Genomic DNA, 16,668 nt, shown 5'->3' on the forward strand with positions numbered 1-16,668 from the left:
TTGCCAAGAATGAGTTCTGTGTAGTCAAATAATGATGAGACCTATGAATGGGGCAACTCCAGAGTTCACCAAGGCCAGAGTGCACCTTCTGGGCTGGGATGCTAGTTTTCCTAGAACATTGTGCACTCGCTCCATTTCCAGGCCACTTCCAAGATGGGTGTGGGGAATGGGAATGGGTCATGTTAACATGCCATAAATCTCACTGTTCTTATTGAAATTTGGCCATTTTTCTTGAATAAATGCTCCTCACATTGGTGTAAGTTTTGATTGATTTTCAGAGGCCTGACAAAGCTGATTGTTGAAAACATTTGTACCTGTTATCAATAGTTCTATGAGGAACAGATTTTTAGGCATCCTCACTATACCATTCCACAAGGCCTGGACTTAGACCAGGATAAAAAGCTTCTGCACATCAAAGGAAACAATTTTCAGTGTGAAGAGACACTGAACTGAATGGAAGAAGATGTGTGTAAATGGCACATCTGATGAGAGGTTAATATCCAGACTACATAAGGAACTAAAAAAAAAAAAAAAAAAAAAAAACAAACAAAAAAAAACAACCCAACAACCTGATTAAAAAATGGAGAAAAATCTGAGCAGACATTTCTCAGAAGAGACACACAAATAGCCAACAGGCATATGCAAATTACTCAGTACCAAAAATTGTCTTTGAAATGCAGATCATAACTACAATGAGATATCATTTCCCTCCACTAAGAATGGTCATTATTAATACACAAAAGATAATAAGTGCTGGCTTGGAACCCTTATATACTATTGGTGGGAATGTCAATTCATAGAGCCACTAGGAAAAGCAGTATGGAGTGTCCTCAAAAATTAAGAAATAACACCAGGATATGATCCAGGAATTCCTCTACTGGGTATTAGCCAAAGGAAATAAATATAGTCTATCAAAGACACCTGGACTCCCATGTTTATTGTAGCACTATTCACAGAGGCCAAAGACACCTGCACTCCCATGTTTATTGTAGCACTATTCACAAAGGACAAAGAACAGAAACAATCTACTGATGAACAGATAATGACCATGTGATACAAAACATACACTGGAATACTATTCATCCATAAAATGGACAAAATCCTGTTATCTTCAACACAATTGATGGAAATAGAGATCATTATGTTAAGGAAGTAAGTCAGGCACAGGAAGACTAGTACCATATGATCTCACTTGGAGATAGAATCCGAAAAAGTTGATCCCAAAAGTTGAGAATTGAGAATGGTTCCAGAGGCTGTATATGGTAATTGAAAAAGGAGGGCTGGGGAAATGTTGACTGAGGGGTCCTAAGTTACAGTTACAGTTATGTAGGAGTAAGAAGTTCTGGTGTGCTATGGCACAGTGGGGTGACTATAGACAACAACAAAGTCCTGTGTATCTCAAGTAGCTAAAAAAAAGTATTTTGAAAGTTTTCACCATAAAAAAATTATAAATGCTTGTAACAACAGACACATTTAACATGATTTAAATCTCACACAGTATTAAAACTTCACATGGCACCTCCTTTAATATATATAATTTTATGTTTATATGTAGCAATTAAAAATAAAACAAAATGAAAAACCTGGCAAGAAGGGCACCAACATTGTCTAGGAGGTCACTGATGATGACTGGTAAGGGCCAAAGTGCTTGCTGGGTGACAACCAGCAACTATTTGGGGATGACTAGGACAGTGGGCAAATCTAGTGCCCCATCCATTTTCATGTTGTCTTTAGTTCCTCTCACAGTAAAGCAGAATTGAGTATTTGATATAGGGACAGGTATAGTGTGTTCTGCAGAGTTGAAAGTGCTTACTGTCTGCCTTTACTGTCTGCAACTTGTGCCTACTTTATTCCACTATAAGATGTTAGCTCCCCAAGAGGTAGACTACATAGGCTTAGGATCCAAGGCCAGGAGTCTATAGATGCTCCCACAACAGAAACGTATAGATAGCACCTTTGCTGTTAGACAGTTGACAATGGTGGGAACATGATGTCAAGAGAATAATTTAATAATAATTATAAAATGTCCCACTGTGCTGACCCCCATATGCTTTCTTTGCTAAAAAGCAATTTATCTAACTCTGCTGGACAGGATATGTCACATTCCTCAGCAAAGTACCTGTTATCTGGAAGAAATTTAGGCAGAAAATAATGTTGATAAGAGGAACCCAAGTTACTTTGAAGGGAGAGCTATGTGAAGGGTGTTTCACAGAACAGATTTTGGAATATAAAGATAATTCCTTCTAACCATAAAACCTATAAAAATGATTAAAATTCCATTTAGAACCAGTCAGCATGGGCCAAGGAGAGAGAGTTGTCATGGCAAAGCTAACTTGAAATCTGATGTCACCCTGATGTCAGTTAAAAGTCAAGAGGTGGGCTGGGGTTGTGACTCAGAGGTAGAGCGCTTGCCTAGCATATGCAGGGCCCTGGGTTCGATTCTCAGCACCACATAAAAATAAATAAAATAAAGGTATTGTGTCCCACTACACCTAAAGTGTGTGTGTGTGTGTGTGTGTGTGTGTGTGTATATATATATGCCAAGAGATGGGCCTGGGCAGAAAACTTTCCTGGGATCCCCAATACAACTGGAACACAGGAGAGGCAGGTTGTCTCTTTCCTCTCTGAGAGAACCCACTCTCTCCCTTGAGAGTGCTGCCTTTTCCTTTTCCTATCTCTTCAATAAACTCATTTTTGTTATTCTGGCAAAATGTCTGAAATCTTTAGGACTTGATCAAAAGAATTGGGGTTTGAAGAGGTCTTTGCACTATCTGTTTCTTAGATGACCCCAGCTCTATACCATTACCAAGGTCATACTTGGAAAAATGGGGCCCCCTCCTCTTGCGTTAGGATCTGTGGGTGAGGTGGGGATGTTTGCAGGGTATGTCCTCAGGCATGGGTATATGGTGCCAGGTGGTCCTGGTGGAGGTTAGGGTCTCCTAGGTGGATGGGAAGGTAGGGAGGCCCTGGATGGGGCATGGCTAGATGAGAAAAGCTGTGAAGGGAGGTGAGCTGGGTGGTGGCTCTCTGAATCACAGAAAAGTGATTGTGGCTGGTGGCAGTTGAGGCTCTGTGGGCGCATGTGCTGAGATCCCCAGGCAAAGTGTGGTGGGAAGTTCAAGGGTGAAGAGCCTCAGGATGAGAGTCTGTAGAGCAGAGACGGGCCTAGGGATATCTGTTGTCCTAATCTTGTGGGGTCACGCCTCTGTGCAACTGGCCTTGGTGGCTGTGGCTCAGGCATGCTTTGGGGAGACAGCGGTAAGGCTGGGAGACATCACCAGGGATTGCCAGCTTGCATTCTCCTTTCCTCTTGCCCCTCCCATCTCCTGCCCTTACTTTTTTCTTTCCAGCTCCTCTCAATGGCCTGAGGATGAGAACCAGACAAGATAAAACTTAAGGGGTGGCAGAAAGTCATGTGACAGGCGTCACGTATGTACACCTGATGGCAGGACTGAGCCTGGGTCCCCTCCTCAGGCCCCTCCACCGCCCCCGCAGGCTCAGTCCCACCTGGTCCAAGTCCTCTTCAGTTGAACTCACCGGTCCGCGCCGGCCAGAAACACTCGGGCAGTAGAAGCAGAGCTAGGGTGACAGAAAAGAGCAGCCAGCGGAGGGTATCCAGAGCCATGTGTGGATTACACTGGAGCGCGAGGGGGTGCCTGTGTGTGCCGGCTGCTTTTTAAAAGATCCGCGGGCGCGGGGGCAGAGAGCGGAGCTGGGCGTGGAGACTTCTATACATTGGGCTAAGACCGGTTTGGAGGCAGGAGGCAGGAGTCAGGATGAGGCGGGAAGCTGGATGCTAGGCGGGTGGCCCATAGCACAGACCTTCTGTGGGCGCAGCTTGAAGAGGGGTGCCGGGCAGTCCCGAGGAGCTGGGGCCAGGGGTCGGAGCTGGGGCCGGGGGGCGGGGCTGGGGCCCTGGAGTGGGGCTCTGGGATCCACCTGGAGCAGGGGGGAGCGGGGTTCGGGGCGGAGTGGGGAGCGGGGAGCAGGGAATTTGTGCATGCTGGTAAGGGTGAGCAGGGGGTGCTGGGAATTTCTGGGTGCGGGGGAGGCGCGGGGGTGTGGGCCGGGCTAGGCACTGTGGTGGGCGTGCATCCTCGAGACTTTCTAGGCCTCCGCTTTAGTACTTTACTGAAATTTCTCTTTTCCTCTTGCCTGAGACTTTCCACTGAAGGGAGTGAGGCTGCTTTCCCTTGATTTCTGCATCATCGTTTCTAGTCTCCGCCCTTTTCTTTTCCATAAAAATGGTTTTATCAAAGTAGAATCACACCATTCGTGCCTTCATACATCTTCATGTACTTCATCATCATTCTAAGTACATGTATGAAGACACGAATGGTGTGATTCTACTTTGCATACAACCAGAGATATAAAAAAAGTGCTCTATATGTGTAGTATGAATTGTAATGCATTCTGCTGTCACATATAACAAAATAAAAATAAATAAACTAAAAAAATTTTTAAATGGTTTTATCAAAAACATGTTTTGCAAGTCTTTTCGTCCCAAACAAATTTTGCTGTTTTTTCTTTCTTTTTTTTTTCTTACATGTGTGTTTAAAAAAGCACAGCAGTTTTTTGTCTAGTGGTAACGTCCTGTCAGGCAGCTGTTGCTGTACTTGGTGGGGAGGTGGGTGAGGAGCAGGCGCCCACTCAGATCCTGGGACCTGGCCCAGGGAAGCTAGGGCAGAGAAGTGGGCCCAGCTTAGTCATGTCCAGCACACTCTGCTTTTCTTTGCTACCAAAGCAAGCGATTCCTTTAAGCATCTGAGCTGGGATCATGTTCTTGTTCTAATTTGACAATAAACTAGGTTGATTGTCGGACACTGCAGAATCAGGGGAGTTGATAACTAATACTAGTGGCTTTTCAAATACATTTATTTTTTGACATCAGACAGGAAAACTTGAAATGAGTTTGGGAACACTTCTCGTTAGGGAAAGGTGAGCTGTGTCTAGTATTAATGTTTATTTTCAAAGCAAATATGGAGCCCATATACGTTCAGCTGTTCTCAGTATATATCTTAAAATATTACATCTTAAAGATCCTCCCAGACTAGCTCATTTTATAAGGACTTTTCTTTTTCCTTCTGCATGGCAATCTATGGACTGTCCATCAGATTTATATGCAGCCAGCTCTTTGATGAAGATGAAGATGGTCTCCCATTAGTTACTTTAGCAAAAAGAGAACATTGCAATAATCATACATGTTTAAACCTGTATACAATTTCCTAGAATAAAATGCTGTGCAAATTGATCCAATTTAAAAGTGCATCATTTCATCGAGGGCAACTTTTTTGTAAAAACTTGTAATTGTTAAGACCCAGCGTTGACAAGGGAAGTGAAATTGTTACTATGGTAGGAATGCAACGCGGTCCAATTTTTCTCAACAAGAATGTGACAGTATTCATAGTGAGCCTAAAATTAACAAAATTTCCAGTGGAGAATAGATTCCCATGTGTTGAAATTGAGTTAAGACTCCCTGGGAGGATAACAAATAATCCCATAAAATTTTTTATCTTGAGTGTGTGGCTAAGGCCAGAGGGTGCAGGCTTGCATGAGAGATAAATTTATGTAGTCTATAGGTATATTTTATTCTATTTAAAATTTTTTTGGGAGCTGAGGATGTGGCTCAAGTGGTAGGCTCTCATCTGGCATGCTTGGGGCACTGGGTTCGAGCCTCAGCATCACATAAAAATAAAATAAAGATATTGTGTCCACCTAGAGCTAAAAAATAAGTATTTAAAAACATTTTTAGTTGTATATGGATTCAATGCCTTTGTTTTTATGTGGTCCTAGGATTGAACCCAGTGCCTCACACTTGCAAGGAAAGTGCTCTACCACTGAGCTACAACTCCAGCCCTATGGGCTATATTTTAATTGATTGGGAAATGTGAAAATATATATATATATATATATTGGGGAGGTAACAAAGATTGAACCCAGGGGCACTTAAACAAGTGAGCCACATCCCCAGCCCTTTTTATATTTTATTTAGAGACAGGGTCTCACTAAGTTGCTTACTTAGGGCCTCAGCCTCCTGAGCTGCTACAGGCATGAGCCACCATACTGAGCTCTGTTTTATTTTTAATTGGCTGAAACTTAAATTTTTATTATTTTAAAAAATGGACAGATAATATTGTGTATATTTGTCATGTACACTATAAAGCTTGAAGTATGTATACTTACTCCATTCTTCCTAGTTAACTTTGTCCTGTGAGGTTTTCCAAGAGGCATCCTATTCAGAAAGTCCCATCAGACCATCTGGATTGGTCTCTCTGAAGAACCTGTTGGACCACTAGTTACCACTATATGACCAGGATTGCCACAACTGCCCGGCCAGGTCAGAATTTTGCAGTGTGCCCTGGGCCAGAGCATAGGGCATCCACCAATATCTACACATCTTTTGCTGTGAGTTCTCTCTCTCTTATGTCTTTGTTTATAGATGCTACAGTTGATCCAGTTTTGAAAGGTTTCTCAATGTTTTTAGTGGGGAGAGACAGGGGCCTGCCTCTTGTGAAGGGCTCCAGAATGGTGGTGAAGCTGAATGTCCACCTCCACCTCACATTTTCCACTGTAGAAACCCTGGTGTGTAGGGGGATGGGCCATGTGTGGTTTCATTCCAGCTGGGAAAGGGAGAACATGGGAAAAAAATGGTCTCTCTTACCACTTGAACCTTGCTTTTCTGGATTTAAATGTTTGTCTCTGGTCACTCTTGTCTGTGGATATTTGTGGGGTGAATTTTTATGGGAGGGGCAGGATGAAGCTGAAGCACTCCTACATGGCTATCTTCCTAATGTCACTCACACTAATTATCTTTGGGTTGTTAATGTACATGTAAGTTAATTTTGTTATTTATGTATTCTTACTTTTCAAATGGTGTGTGATCAGTATGAATCAATTTTACAGTCAGAAATTAAAATAATTGGTTATAAACCTCCCTTCAATGTCTGGTCCTTTCCATGTTTTTCTGATCACCATCCCTTGCTTCAGACTGGGTGCCACTCTTGTATTGCCATTCATGTTTGGTAGCTTCAAGTACTGAATGATTTTCTGCCTAACTTTAACAGAGACAAGAATTCTAGTGTTCAGCTAAGTGGAGTGAATCTTCGACTTAGAGGAAGAGAATAGACCTGGAAACAGGAAAATGGGAGTGCTGGGTGTGGGCAGAGAGCCAGGATAAAGACAGTCCTCAGTGTTCTCAGTGAGTTCTAATTTCCCATTCAAGTAAGTTCCATTCCTGGGCTATGATGAATGTGCACACAGTAAGACTGAACAGTATTCATGTTTCAGACAAACTTGAATAGTGGACTAACCTTATGGAAAATATTAGGTAATACCATTTTCATAGTTTTACTTTTTAAAATTATTTTATTTTTATGTGATGCTAAGTATGAAAACCGGTGCCTTGCACATGCTAGGCAAGTGCTCTGCCACCAAATTACAGCACCATTCTGTGGTTTTACATTTTTTTTTTAAAGAGAGAGTGAGAGAGAGGGGGACAGAGAGAGAGAGAGAGAATTTTAACATTTTTTTATTTATTTTTTCTTAGTTCTTGGCGGACACAACATCTTTGTTGGTATGTGGTGCTGCTGAGGATCGAACCCGGGCCGCACGCATGCTAGGCGAGCGCGCTACAGCTTGAGCCACATCCCCAGCCCCGGTTTTACATTTTTTAAAATAAGTTTTTATAGTTGTAGATGGACACAATACCTTTATCTTATTTAGTATTATGTGGTGCTAAATGTCAAACCCAGTGCCTTTCACATATAAGGAAGTACTGTTAGTTGCAGAGCAGGCTGAACAAATTTTAGCTGTGGGGCAGGCTGAACACTCAGCGCTCACCTGTCTGGTTCCCACCCTTCATTAGCCCTTCCTTTTGGGATGATTATTTTGCACCTTTTCCCTTTACTTCCTCTTGTTGTTTTTTAATTTGAAACCCACACCTAGCCCATGCCTAATCTGCTTGAAGGCAGAAGATGACACTCTTATCAACTACAGTGTGACCCAATCACTGTACACCAACAAGGCAGCTAGCACAGTAAAGAGCTATTAAAAACCTTCTCCTGCTGGGCCCTCTCTCTCTCCTCTTTTTCTCCGAGTCAATCAGACACTGCTGCAATAAAGATCCCTTGATTGCTCCGAGTGTAGTGATTACTTTCCTTTCACCATGAATAGGTATAAACCTGTCTAAGAGAAAGACAGTTTACTGCAACACAGTCTTACCTTTGAATGGTTTTTCTGGATTATTATACAATTAAGAAGTTGAAGTAGGCCTATCAGGAGTAAAGTATATGAAGGATCCCGTATGGGCAGGCACTTAAGAAGATCAGGGTTCTCAACCATCAGGAACTAAGCAGAAGGTGCCAAAGGTGTTGCTGCTGGTGTGCAAGGATAGCAAGACACCAGAGGAAAGGGTCAAAAGATTTCAGTCTTTAAACCCAGAGCTGGAACTCCTAGCACTGTTCCTCATCCTGGCCCCTGTCAGCTGCAGGTCATCTCACTGTGGGTCATGGACACCAGCCCTAAACCTGGGGGAAAATCACAGAAAACTGCCTGGGCTCTAGAACAATAGCCAAAGAAAGCCTGGACTCTGTCCTGCCTTTCTGCCCCTTTTGTTCTGGTGTGTGTGGGGGGTGGAGGTCGCTGGCTACAAAGGATGTGATAGTAGGTCCCAGCTCTGTCAGTTTATGACTTGGGGACAGGAATAGTCTCCACTGTTAAGATCTGACAGGACACTCCATTTGGCCAGGGCAAATTCATCACTGGGACAAAGCAGTGTTCTTGCTACAACACTATCCCATAAACTAAAAGCCTGGGGAGTCTGGCAGGACAAATAACTGCACCCAGAAAAGAAAAAGACAGAAACTAAGGACAACCTGTGTTTCATAGGAAGCCTCTGCAAAGAGATCTTCAAGAATTCCTAAAGAGAAAAATGGAAAGGGCTTCTTGCATTGCATATCAGTCTGCTAGTATAAGAAAAGGCCCAAATGGAGCCTCTGGGTACAAGTGACAGTGGGGAACTCACTTAAAGTTGATGGCATTGTGATAGTGTTCATGGAGACAGGTCAGGCTCAAAAATGTCATTGAAAGCAACATAGGAGAAAAAGATTAAATCATAATTATTGTATATGTTGGATTGTCCAACCCTCTCCTGGGATGAAATTTGTTATGTAAATTAAATGCACAGATAACATTCATAAGGATTGTTTCAGAATATGAATTTTAAAAAGGTTCCCAAAATAGTAAAGATAAAAGAAAATTACAGGTATAGAAATACATTTTTTAGTATGGAAAATTAGAAGGTAAGAGAAATGTTTCTGAATGAGAAAATATTTTGTCTGGTAAAGTAATATTCTTGTGCTAACGTCCCAGATTAAAGGTGACAAAACTAAGGATGTAAAGTTGTGAATGTCTAAGTAAGTTACAGAAAGTTTGGGGAAGGGGAAGGTGTGTGTTTGTTTAATTTGGCTATAATTTATCTATCAAGATAATTTTATTCTATTTGTTGGGCTTGTGGAAACTAAGTCTTAAAGTAATTAAGGTTTGTATCTTTTTGAAAGTCTGAAATAATTACTTTGTAACTTGTTAATCAAACAACTGTTACTTAAACCTACCAATATAGATGTCACCCTAAGTATATGTGACTAGGTATAATGTATTCATTATACCTAGTCACATATACTGAGAACTATGGCTATCTAAGCCTTGTATAAGTATTATGTAAAAATTTATAAAATGAGGGGCTGGGGTTGTAGCTTAGCAGTAGAACAGAGACCCTGGGTTCTTTCCTGAGCACCACATAAAAACAAAGAAACAAATAAATAAACAAACAAAATAAAGGTATTGTGTCTACTTACAACTGAAAAATATTTTTTTAAAAGTTTATAAAATGGCATGGAAATGAAGGGAGACCCTCATTGCTATACAAAATTACATATAAGAGGTTATGAGCGGAATGGGAAAATAAACAAGGAGAGTAATGAATTACAGTAGATGGGGTAGAGAGAGAAGAAGGGAGGGGAGGGGAGGGGGGATAGTACGGGATAGGAAAGGTAGCAGAATACAACAATTACTAATTGGGCATTATGTAAAACTGTGGATGTATAACCGATGTGATTCTGCATTTGGGGGAAAATTGGGAGTTCATAACCCACTTCAATCTAATGTATGAAAATATGATATGTCAAGAGCTTTGTAATGTTGTGAACAACCAATAAAAAAAAAAAAAAAAAAAAAAAAAAAAAAAAGTTTATAAAATGAAAGTATATGCAAGTTTACTGGCAAGATAACCACTAAGTGCTCTCTTTTATACATTGTATCTGACATTGAAGGACCATGCTCTCAATTGAAGACCTGTCTTATATATGTTTGCTTTGAGTAAGTCAATTTCTTATCATTAACCCTGTTTCCTAAATGTATAAGAAACTTAAGACTATTGATTTTGTTAATCCATAGAGACCTGTGATTACTGTTACTATACACTCTGGATTCTAAATTGCACTTTAAAGTTAAACTTAGTTGAATGCAAAGCTTTGCAAAGTTAGTGTTCTCCAAACTAAAATTATGTGTAGCAAAATCTCTTATTTGTATAAAAATAACAAATTTGGTTGGTATTTATTCATGTAATTGAGGTTTTATAGCTGTATCAAGTAACATTTTGAATAAGTTATATATATAATTTGGTGTTAATCTTCACATTGGAATTGGAATTTAAATACATTTTTGGAAGCTAATAATGAGAGTCTGATCTGTTTAAAGGTGAAATTGTAAAACAGGAATGCATTTTGCTGCTTTTTTCACAAAAAGAAAGTTAAAATTTCTCTTAGTCTTTGTTTAATTTATGTTTCAGATGTAATGTTGTATTGTGTTTTTTTGTCAGGATCCCCATCTTACCTGAAATAAGAGTCTGCATCCCACCTTACTACATGTTAGAATGGCTGCAAAATAGGCTAGACTTGAGATCATTTAGAGTTGTGATAGGTGGGATTATCTAGAGTTTGATGATAGCTCCAGTCTGGTGGGGGCCAGACTGGTTGGCTGGGCAAGTTGATAGCAAGATGCTCTCACACCCTCTTACAACCTTCTGACCAGCTCCATCTGTCGCTGGACACTTCAGGACTAGTGGTGCTGGGAAACTTGGCTCTCTTCAGCATTTCCAACCAATGCTTCCCCCAGGCAAAATGCCCCTAGTCTGTGAAGTTTCACAGGATTGCCTGGACATGAATGACCCATGCAGACCCACTCACTATCTGACAGATAAGGATGTAAGATACCCCAGGCTCAGCCATGTTGCAGTCCCAGAATCTGAACACCATTTCACCTTGCAGAAAGACCATGAGGGATGTGCTCAAAGGAGGGACCCTGCAAAGAATTGGCAAGATGGTGGCCACCAGCACTCCCAGCAGGAGGACCTTAGGGCAGCCAAACACTAGGCACCCTGGCATAGGACATCTAGGTCTTGGCTGGTGTCCCCAGACAGAGTTGGCTGCACCACAAGGTGAGGTGGTGGTGGCAGCAAACCTGCAAGCATCCTGCCCCCCATCCCCCAGGCACTGGCCAGTGTCTCAAGATGGAGATGGCTATGTGCAATCAAATCTGCAGGCAACTTGGCAATGGACCTCTGGGTGCGGGTGGAAGCAGCAGGACTAGTAATTGAAAGTGAGGTCAGGTTGAGGTTTTTGCGGTTAAAACAACAACAACAAAAAATCACTATCAAGGGTGAAGTTCACTGGGGTAAAATTTCATACCTTAAGCACAAGAACATTTGTTTTGAGCCAGCAAAATGTTTGAGATTGCAATCTAGACCACCTGTTAAGAGTGATCCTTACATTCTACTTATATGAACCAATTTAGCAGAATCACTGGTTTTTGTTTTGTTTTGTTTTGTTTTTACTCTACAATATGAAGGAAATATAAAATATCATTCATTCTCTACCAAGACTTTTTGGTCAGAGTTCTGCAGGGAATCAGAACCAAAAGACTTATTGTAGAAATTGGCTTATGAGTTATGGAGCCAAGAAATTTTAGTGTTTGTCTGCAGGCAGGAGAATCAAGAAAGCAAGGGATATAATTTGGTTTGAACCAAAGACCTGGGACTGAGGGCTGATAGTTTAAGTCCTGATCTGAGTCATGGAGACTGAGAAAAAGTGAAGGTTTTTCATATCCCAGAACCAGGAAAGATGGACATCTCAGATCATGCAGAGGAATTTGCCCTTACTATGACTTTTGGTTTTGATGAGCCCCTAAAAGGACTGGATGATGCCTGCTTTTACTAAGAAGGGAGACTTTGCTCAGTCTACTGCTTTGAGAGCAAATCTTTGCCAGAATCACTGTCAGAACACCACCCAGAAATAATGTTTTACCAGCTATCAGGGTATTCCTTAGGCAGTGTGTTGACATATAAAATTAACCACCACATTCATTGCATTAAAAAATTGTGAATTCATTAAAAATTGTTTAAAAAACAGAGATGTTTATTTAAGTACAACAAAACATATAAAGAGAGTCCCTGAAGTTAAAAATAAAGTCTGCCATGGTATTTTACAAACAATATTGCTTGCACCATCAAGGTTGTTAGCTTTCCATCACTGTGAGGAAACTACTGAAGACAGTAAACTAAATGAGGAAAGATTAGTTTCTGCCTCACTGTTTCAGAAATTTTAGTCCAAGTTTGGTTGACTGTATTGCTTTAGGGTCTAAGGTAGGGAAGAATATCCTAGCAGTAGGATCTGTGGCAAAAGAGACTGCTCCCTTTATGGTAGCAATGATAAATAATTTATTCTTTTTGAAAGTAGAGACAAGGGGGGGAAGAGAGACAGAGAAGAGAGGAAAGAGAGGGAGGAAAGGGCCTGGGACACAAAGAGCCCTTCAGAGAGTGACTCAGCTCCTGTCCTCATAAAGTTTTCCTCACTTCTCAATAGCACCATAGTCAATACATGGATCTTTGGGGGACACCCCAGTTCTAAACGATAACAAAGGCCAACTCAAGGTGTGGAGAAATATTTGGTTACACAAACCAAGATGGAAACTGTTGAGATTTCTTGTTCCAATAGCCAGAGGCTAAGTGTATATTTCCACAGGTTAGCGAAGGACATGGCTTATCACATTAACGAAAAGTGCAGAATTGAACTATCACAAAACACAATAAAAAAGCTCAAAGTTGGCTTTTCTGCCCGCGGATGCAGCATAGAAAGCATCGTTAAAGTCTCTTTTCCTGCTACCATCATGTCTAAATCAGTGTCCCCTAAAGAGCCCGAACAGCTGTGGAATCTATTCATTGGAGGGCTGAGCTTTGAAACAACTGATGAAAGTCTTATAAGCCATTTTGAGCAATGGGGAGCACTCACGGACTGTGTGATTGTGAGACACCCAAACACCAAGCGCTCTAGAGGCTTTGGGTTTGTCATTTGTGCCACTGTGGAGGAAGTGGATGCAGCCATGAATGCAAGACCACACAAGGTAGATAAAAAAGTTGTGGAACCAAAGAGAGCTGTCTCAAGAGAAGATTCTCAAAGACTGGGGGCCCACTGAACTGTGAAAAAGATCTTTGTTGGTGGCATTAAAGAAGTCACTGAAGAACATCACCTACGAGATTATTTTGAACAATATGGGAAAATCTAAGTTATTGAAATCATGACTGACCAAGGCAGTGGAAAAAAAGGGGGCTTTTCTTTTGTAACTTTGATGGCCATGACTTTGTGGATGAGATTGTCATTCAAAAATACCATACTGTGAATGGCCACAACTGTGAAGTGAGGAAAGCCCTGTCAAAGCAAGAGGTGGCTAGTGCCTCATCTAGCCAAAGAGGTCAAAGTGGTTCTGGAAACTGGTGGTGGTCGTGGAGGTGGTCTTGGTGGAAATGACAATTTTGGTCATGGAGGGAACTTCAGTGGTCATGGTGACTTTGGTGGCAGCCATGATGGTGGTGGACATGGTGGCAGTGGGGATGGCTACAATGGATTTGGTAATGATGGAAGCAATTTTGGAGATGGTGGAAGCTACAATGATTCTGGGAGTTATAACAATCAGTCATCAAATTTTGGACTCATTAAGGGTGGAAACTTTGGAGGCAGAAGCTCTGGACCTTATGGTGGTAGATGCCAATATTTGCCAAATCATGAAACCATGATTGTAATGGTGGTTCCAGCAGCAGCAGCAGTAGCCATGGCAGTGGCAGAAGGTTTTAATACTGCCAGGAAACAAAGCTTAGCAGGAGAGGAGAGCCAGAGAAGTGACAGGGAAGCTAAAGGTTACAATAGATTTGTGAACTCAGCCAAGCAGTGTTGGCAGGGCCTAGCTGCTACAAAGAAGACATGGTTAAGACAATACTCATATGTATGGGCAAAAAACTCAAGGGCTGTACTTGTGACTAATTGTATAACAGGTTATTTTTAGTTTCTGTTCTGTGAAAAGTTCAAAGCATTCCACAAAGGGTATTAATCTACTTTGTTTTTGGCACCCGGGCTGTTGATTGCTAAATGTAATAGTCTGATCATGACGCTGAATAAATGTCTTTTGAAAAAAAGCTCAAAGTTGAAGTTACAGGATCTTCATGAGGGTCATCATATCCTGGGGTATCGGGGATCAATAGGTGGCAAAGAAAAAGTGGGTGTGGCTGCTGCAATGGACAGGAGAGTGAAAGCAGCTATCAGAATAGTCCATCTCTTGCAAAAGAGGGTATAGGCCCATTGTGTCCCTAAAAGTGAAATACCTGAGGGTCTTCTAAATCCTGACTGGATGTGAGTAAGGAAAAGAACCATATATAAATTAGGGGTTTGTTTGAGCCATTAAGGCACAGAAGCCACTTTTCTGGGAACTCCTGGGTGAAATTCCCCAGTTCAAGAAAGCCCAGATCATGCTGGCCCTTGTCTTGGCTCACAGCTTTAGGACCAAACAACCTATTTCCTTCAAGATCCTTGCAACACCAAGAAACAAGCACCAAAACAACCCTCCTACCACATTGAAAACTATCTACTGACCCCCTTGATCTGTACCACGATAAATAAGACAAGCATGGGCCTATTCTTTGTTAGAAGTCAGACCCCTTTCATCAGCTCAATGGGTCACACCTACCTTTGAAAATATATAACCTTTGCCTTTTTGACTTTACTTCTTTATATATTACTTTCATAGTTTTTGGTGACCTTCACCCTTGTGAGATGGGCATGGTAACCATTACACTATGGTGATCCTCTACTCAAAATCTGAATCCCTCTAAAGCTAACAAGCTACAATTCATTGCTTCATCAATAGCCTTCAGGACAGGAACCCTCTCATTTTCTTAACAACTAAAATGTCGATAGCCAAAGTTAAATGAGAAAAATTCCAAAGTTAATAAAGAACATTTAAATTATGCTTTTTAATGGATTATTTTAATGGATTATTATGTTTGTTAGGGATGATGCTAACAGTAGGTCTGAAAATTATTAGAACAAGAAGCTGGCAATCTGAAATAATTTATTTCAGTGTTCTCATAATTGTCAGATTTCAATGTGGCTTATCCATCCAAGCAGGCCTGCCTTGTAATTAAATCATATAAATGTTTTATTGGTTCTAATGTAATTCCTAAACAGGTTAAACCAAATAAAAGCTTTGATAAGTATTTGTACCACTCCATACTACCTTTGGAGCTCCACTTACAGAAAGTTATAAAAATTCTTTTATTTTTCTGATTTGTAAATGTGTGTACATAATGCTTATGTCTATGTTACATGATATTAAAATTGACTTATAAATCAATAAGCATGCTCATATTTTAAAATTAACATAAAATGGGCCCAAATAGCTTTAATTCACTTGATTTAAAAAGTTTCAATTGAAATAGGGTAGAGAGATAAAAATAAAGATATCTTTAAAATTATTAATTCAAAATTTTCCAGCTGGTTAAATAATTAAGTTGGGGTTCAGTGACAGAATGCTCCCCTAGCACATGCGAGGCGCTCGGTTCAATCCTCAGCACCACAATAAATAAATAAAATACAGATATTAAAATAATAATAATAATAATAATAATAAAGTTGTTAATCCCTATGATATTTAAAATTTATATCTATTTGCTTCTAACAATTTTCTTTAACAGGAAAAAGATAATTAATGCTGTTATCTACATTTGTTTGATGTCTTGTATCTTACAGTTAAGAATAAATACATTTAAGGTAAAGGGGAGTAATTATATGTCTTTATTAAAAGAGGTACTTATTGATTTGCAAGGTTAGAGTGCTAGAATGTCATCCATTGGATGCTAAAATATCATCTACTAAATATAAAAACATCAGATCCTATTAACTAAAATATACTTAAACTTTAGATGTGTTTGTAATTTGGTTAATATAAAATAAGATCTAAAATTCCTTTATTTTCTATGTCCTCATGAGAACCAAGGGGCTGGGAGTTAAACTTCTATCAGGTGTGATTTATATAGAAAGGTTTAAGAAAAATTTCACCCAGTAAAGTAAAAGGCTATAAATGTCTCAGTAAATTAAAACAAAATATGTACAAAATAATTTTCAAAATGTTTACATATAGCTAAATTGGTTACATGAAATTAACACAATCAGCTGAAGTTATTGAAAGATTTTTACTCTTTAAATCCTGCTAAGTTTCTGACATGAGGCCTATTTACCAATATAGATAAGATCTTTTCACAGACCTTTATTACTTGGGCATTCTAAC

General features: G+C 40.3%; 1 pseudogene; it reads left to right on the plus strand.

Annotated features, from left to right (window-relative positions):
• Positions 1-13,221: 13,221 nt before the first annotated feature.
• LOC101973324 (heterogeneous nuclear ribonucleoprotein A1-like) lies at positions 13,222-14,401 on the plus strand (annotated as a pseudogene).
• The last annotated feature ends 2,267 nt before the right edge of the window (positions 14,402-16,668 follow it).

This window comes from Ictidomys tridecemlineatus, unplaced genomic scaffold (assembly GCF_052094955.1).
Source record: "Ictidomys tridecemlineatus isolate mIctTri1 unplaced genomic scaffold, mIctTri1.hap1 Scaffold_39, whole genome shotgun sequence".
Lineage (NCBI taxonomy): Eukaryota > Metazoa > Chordata > Mammalia > Rodentia > Sciuridae > Ictidomys > Ictidomys tridecemlineatus.